The sequence below is a fragment of the Vicugna pacos genome, chromosome 5 (assembly GCF_048564905.1).
Source record: "Vicugna pacos chromosome 5, VicPac4, whole genome shotgun sequence".
Classification (NCBI taxonomy): domain Eukaryota; kingdom Metazoa; phylum Chordata; class Mammalia; order Artiodactyla; family Camelidae; genus Vicugna; species Vicugna pacos.
In genome coordinates, this window is record NC_132991.1 from 92,257,251 (window position 1) to 92,263,094 (window position 5,844).

Genomic DNA, 5,844 nt, shown 5'->3' on the forward strand with positions numbered 1-5,844 from the left:
AAGTGTGCAAATTTGCGTATTTAATCTTTATAGACGTTTTCTTTATTGGAAAGGGTCTTTTCAGCTTTTTCTTCTACGTGTAGATTTACCTTGACTCTTCCCTTCTCTGACGTCCTTTTTCTTTCTGTAAAATGACTGCCCTTTTCCTGAGATGGGGGAGGGAAGTCTGTCTCTTTTGAATGATCTACTGACACCAGGGAACCCATCTCTTCCTCCTCCTATCTTTTCCAAAGAGAAGGTGTGGAAGAGTGGGATTTTTTATGAGCCAAGCCGTATCCTCCCACGGGAGACCTTCCTTTGTTCTGGGGACCCAGCTTCGCTGGCTGTTCCGGCCCAGCCTGCAGTAACCCTGGAAAGGTGGAGACGCGCCGTGGGTGACGTGCCTCTTCCCAGAGGCTTGTCCGTCTGGACTCCTGCTGGGGCTCCTGGGACGGCCACCTGCTCCTGGCTTCTCACTGATGGGTGATGCTCCCAGCCGCACCCCGCTGCGGGGAAGATGGTCAAGCAGCACTGTCCTCGGGACCAGAGCGGGCCAGCGAGGTAGCCAGGGGCTGCCTGGGCTCAGTGCTCTGCCTGCAGAGGGACCTGGGGGTCTGAGGATGGGGAATGGCTGAGGTGGCCCACGTGGCCCTCAGTGAGGATGCAGCATTTGAGGAGACAGAGAGATGGACGTGAATGTCTACACAGCACTATAGTTTCCCAGCAGTCATCTGCAAGTTTCAAGCAGACACATCCTGGCTAGAAGAACCAAACATGATTTGAGCCAGATAGAGGAAATTCGAGGATTCAGTGGAAGAGATGTCTCTCCACTTCTGTGGCTGCGAAGGCCAGTGCATGACAGAGTTTTGGGGTACCGCATGTGGACTCAGCAATGTCCTCCCCAAGTGCAAACCCAGATGAACCGCAGGGTGATGGTGTTAGGAGGTGAGTCTTGGGAGGCCACCAGGTTACGATGCAGTTGTGAGGAAGGGGCCCCAGGATGCGGGTGGTGCCCTTACAGGAAGAGACACCAGGGGGACCGCTCTCTCTCCATCATGTGAGCGAGCGCACAGCATGAAAGCGTCCTTCCGCACTCCAGGAAGCAGCTCTCACCAGGAACCAGATCAGCCGGCACCTTGATCTAGTCCGTCCCAGCCTCAAGAACTGTAAGAATAAGTGTCTGTTGTTTAAGGCACCCAGATGGCCTATGGCCTACTTTTACAGTGGCCCGAGCTGACCACGACCCATCCCATCTGGCAGTACTGAGTTCTTCCTTTAGCAGCTCCGTCCCAGGGTTGGGGCAGTGGGTGCCGCATGGTTGTGCCTCTGGGTCCCTTGTAGGAACATTGTGACTTGGAACGTTCAGGTGACAAACTTGTTGCCTGAAAGTAGAGCTGGAAAGCTGCCCTGGGCACAGCAGTTGGCACCCAGGCAGCTGAACTTTTAGCAAGAATGAAACGTCTGGTGCAGCAGGCAGAGCACCAGGCCGGGGGCCCTGGAGGCCGGGGTCACGGTGTAGCTGACACTTAGTAGGTTGCATGACACGGGGCCTCCGGTTCCCCAGAGGTGAAGGGTAGAGGTCGGGTTTGGGCTTCGTTCCCCTCTGTGCCCCGAGTCCCTGTCCAGTCTGCCAGTTGCCATATTCGCCTCGTTCTCCAGTCTTTTTTATTAACCTGCTGGTTAGGGACCTGGAGGTGGCACCTGAGTCTGTGTGAGTTGATGCACCTAGTGTGCGTGCGTGCGTGTGTGTGGTCGTTGGTACAGGCTCCAGGTGCACTGAGCTTTGCAGGCTCGCTGTCTTCTGCTCAGGGAGGTGTTCCGTGCTCCGTGAACATCTGCTCTCTGCATGGCCTGGAAGCATCGGCCGGTTTTAATGAGCGGACCCGGCACCTGGTTTAAGAGCTTTGTTGTGTGTAGCTGTGGTGTTCACTAGTGTCTTGCTGTGTGATGACGGCCACCAGGCCCTGGGCAGCCATTCCTGGCGGCGTGTGTAGTGCAGATGGGGGTGCTGGGCCCCGGGGCCCTCCTGCGGAGGACAGCCACCCCAGCTGCAGGGAGCACGCTGCCTGCAGCCCCTGCAGGAGGTGATGCCCGCTGAAGAGCATATCCCCCCGGGCCCTCTTCCAGTGGTCTGCCTGGGCACGGTGGCACGGCCATTTCTGCCCATCTGATGATCCGACAGGCTCCCCGTGCTCCAGGGCTCTCCCCCTGGTCAGCCCTGCTCTCCCTCCTTCCCCAGATCTCCAGCTCCCATCTGTACCTGAACGCCATACTCTGCCCCTGCTACCTCCCCAAGGAAAGAATTGATATAGTCATGAAATCTGGGACTTCCTTGAGGTCCCTCAGCGGCTCTGTCTGGTGGGAATAGAATGTAAGCTGCTTGAGTCCTTTAAAATCCTCAAGTAGTCATGTAAAAATAACAAAAGGCAGCAGGTGGAATTAGTTATGAAGACATCGTGTCTAATCCCTCACGTCCAAAGTCCCGTCCTTCCTACCCGCCGTACGTGGGATCTGTGAGGGAAGCGTGTGCTGCGTTCTTCTTGGTGCCGAGCCTTCGGGGTGTGGTGCTGTGCCCACTCCCAGCACATCTCAGTTACGACCAGCCTCATCCCTGTGGCTGGCGGCCTGGACTGGGCAGCTTTGATTTAATCCTGACTGTCTTGACCCTCTGCCCGGATCCTTGGCCAGACTGGACTTGGCCTCTCGCTCAGTGTCTGCTCGGGGCGGAGGCCTGGATGTGTGTCATCAGACGCTCTCGCATCACTCTCTAGGGTCAGCGGTGGCCCAGGGTCCTTGTGGCCCAGAGCATGGCTGTGTGGCTGGGGGGAGGCTGGCTGTGTGCTGCCCTGGTTGTTTTTGTGTGGCCGTTTCCTGCAAGCTCCGTAAGCAGGGAGTGTGTATCGTCCCCCTGTGATGGCTTGGATGATTAAGCCGTAAACAAGAAGTGCCTTCAACACAGGCTTGCTTGCCCCTCCTCCGAGAGGGAGGGGGGGAGGCTGGCCGTTCCTGAGATGTCACCGGCTTTCAGTGCTGCACAAAAGCCGAATGTCTGCCGGCTCCGACCTGATAGATTGCCTTTGTGCTGACTGAAAAAACCCAAGCCTGGGCCTGGTGTGAACAGGGCTGGTGGGGGCGGGTGGGGTGCTCACAGGGGCCATCCCAGGGCCCATCCCAGGGGCTGGTTGTGGTGTGGCTTCATCAGGACCGCCCCTCATCAGAGGCAGGTTGCTCTGTGTCTGCCCTGTGTTCTTTGGGCCTGAGTGGGACAGGATGGCCCCTGGAGCTGTGCAGGACGCCTGGGGCCCAGCACCTGCTAGGCACCCCCTCCCTGTGCATCCTGAACCCAGGAAAAGCAGGACCTTCTCCCCTGATGACTCCCAGGCACCTTCGTGAGAAGCCAGCGACGTGATGGAGACCTTTACAGTGATGGTGACTGTTCCCGTGACACTGAATTCTACACTGAAGCACATGTAGCATGGTGAATTTTATATTATGTGTGTATTTTCGTCACAGTTTGGAAAATCATAGTACACTATTTAAATATTTGCATGAAAGCTTGATAATTTTTCAGTGTTTAGGTTAAAAATTATACACCTAAATAAACTATGTTTCTATTTATCATACAAACCATGTATAGTATGCATCTGTGTCTATCTAGGTAGATAAATATATCTTAAAATTGTTTCCTTTTCTTTGATAGTCTGAAGTCATAGAAGATAGGATTGTGTTATTACTGGCTAAAGTTAAAATGTACCCAGCTTAATCATTCTTGGGAAGAAAGTCAGGAAACAAAATTATCGCCGTGAGACTACCTTCCTCAGCTCTTGTGACACTGGGTGCCCATTTTCGCGGCTTACTGACCCAGATGTAACTTGTAGGTAAGGGTGCGCAGGTCCGAGTCTGCGCCGCGAGGACTTCAGAAACAAAAGATTTCTTCTGTTCCACCTGCCGCGCTGGGAGCTGGCCCCGCTGTCTCCTGGCGGGAAGCATCCTGGGGGCCCCGGAGGTCTGTCTGTGAGGTCAGGTGAGGAGCGGCCCTTGTGACTCCTTGACGGTTTACCAGCTGATGCCTTGGCTTCCTGGTCAGCGCTCTTGGCCTCCCCCTGCCCCGTGGTCTCAGGCCTTTTCCTTTTAAAAGCCTCTTCCTTGGGCACAGCGGTCTTTTGGGACTCAGTGCAGCCCTGGGTCAGGCTCCCAGTGGGCACACCGGCCCTTTTGTTGTTGCCATTTTGTGCTTGTTTTTAGTTATTGAGGTGCACCCCACACACACACCAAAAAATGAATCATTTAAAGCGAACACTTCAGTGGCATTTCGTGCATTCACAGTACTGTGCACCCACCCCCCTGTCTAGTTCCAGAGCAGTTTCATCGCCCCAGAAGGAACCCCCAAACCCATTAGCAGCCACTCCCGTCCCCCCCCCCCCAGCCCTAGGCTGCCAGCAGTCTGCTTCTGTCTCTGGATCTACCTGCTCTGGGCATTTCAAATGAACGGAATCACACGATATGTGGACTTCCGTGTCTGCCTTCTTGCACTCAGTACCATGTCCTCGAGGTCTGTTCAGGTGACAGCATGTCAAGATCTGGCTTTTTTTTTTTTTTATGGCTGAGTAATTGTATCCCATAGCGTAACTAGAACCAGAGTTGGTCCGCTCATTGGTTATTGGACATTTGGGCTGTTAACACTTCTCGCTGCTGTGGGTAGGGCTGTATGTGCATTTACTTGAGTTACTGGTTCTCAGGTCTTTGGGGGATGTACCTAGAGGCTGAATTGTCTGATCATATGGTGCTCCTGTGTTTAACTTTTTGAGGCACCACCAAACTTTTCCCCATTTTTGTTTTTTAATTGATGGTGAGACTGTAGAAATGCTGGCCACTTGCCTGTTTCCTTTTCTCTGTTCTTTAAATGGAAGGATTTGTTTTAAGGAATTGGCTCCCATAATTGTGGAGATGTAAGTCCAGAGTCTGGCGGGGACAGCTGATGGTGCAGCTCAAGTCCAAAGGCCTCACTTGGAGGACCTCGGCCTTTTCTTTAAAGGCTCTCAACTGATTGGACGAGGCCCACCCCCGTTAGAGTGAGCGGTCTGCTTTACCCAGTGTCCCAATTTAGTTGTTACTCATCCAGAAAGCACCTTCACGGAAATATCTGGAATGAAGTTTGATCAAATATCTGAGCATCATGGCCCAGAGAAGTTGACACATAAAATTAACCATCATAGGGTATTTCCACACTTTCTTTTGTCTCTGTCTCGCTGGCAGTGGCTTCTCCAGTGGACTGAGGTGGCGTTTGGTAGGGTGTCCTTTCCCGCTCTCCGGGTGTCTCCTTCAGGCAGCGCCAGGTGAATCCAAGGGTGCTTTCAGTCTTAGAGTCAATGACACTTGCTCTGTAACGGAGAGATACTAGGGCCCCTGTTTGGGGCGTCTTCGAGTACAGGAGTTGCCTTGGAGAGCTGTTCATCTGGGAGTGATTTATTCATTGATGATAGCTTTTTTTTTTGGTGTTTACTTCTTTTTGGCTTCTTTGGTCCCTAATATTTTGGCAGGAGTACTTTGATAATACCCAACAATGATAGCTTAACTCCAGGGTGGAAGAAAAGAAGTCTGGAGAGAACCTTTGAGTCGGGCTGTGTGTGAGAGATGCTGCATTTCTGAGCAGTGGGTACGAGATTCTCTAGGCTTTATCCAGTAAGGGTGCGGCTCCACTGTGATTGTGAGTAATAACCATTAACCGCTGTGCTGCGACCTGACTTTCTGGCTCACGCAGCACTCGGGCAGAGATTATTACATTATCTGATCCTTCTAATAACCGTGGGAGGTACGGAGCGAGGGTTTCTTATCAGTAAACTGATGCTCAAAGAGACCCGGCAC

At 53.1% G+C, this 5,844-nt stretch overlaps 1 protein-coding gene across 3 annotated transcripts in view; it reads left to right on the top strand.

The window, feature by feature from the left end:
• AGAP1 (ArfGAP with GTPase domain, ankyrin repeat and PH domain 1) overlaps positions 1 to 5,844 on the top strand; it is a 510,942-nt gene that overhangs the window by 67,769 nt on the left and 437,329 nt on the right. The window lies entirely within an intron of this gene.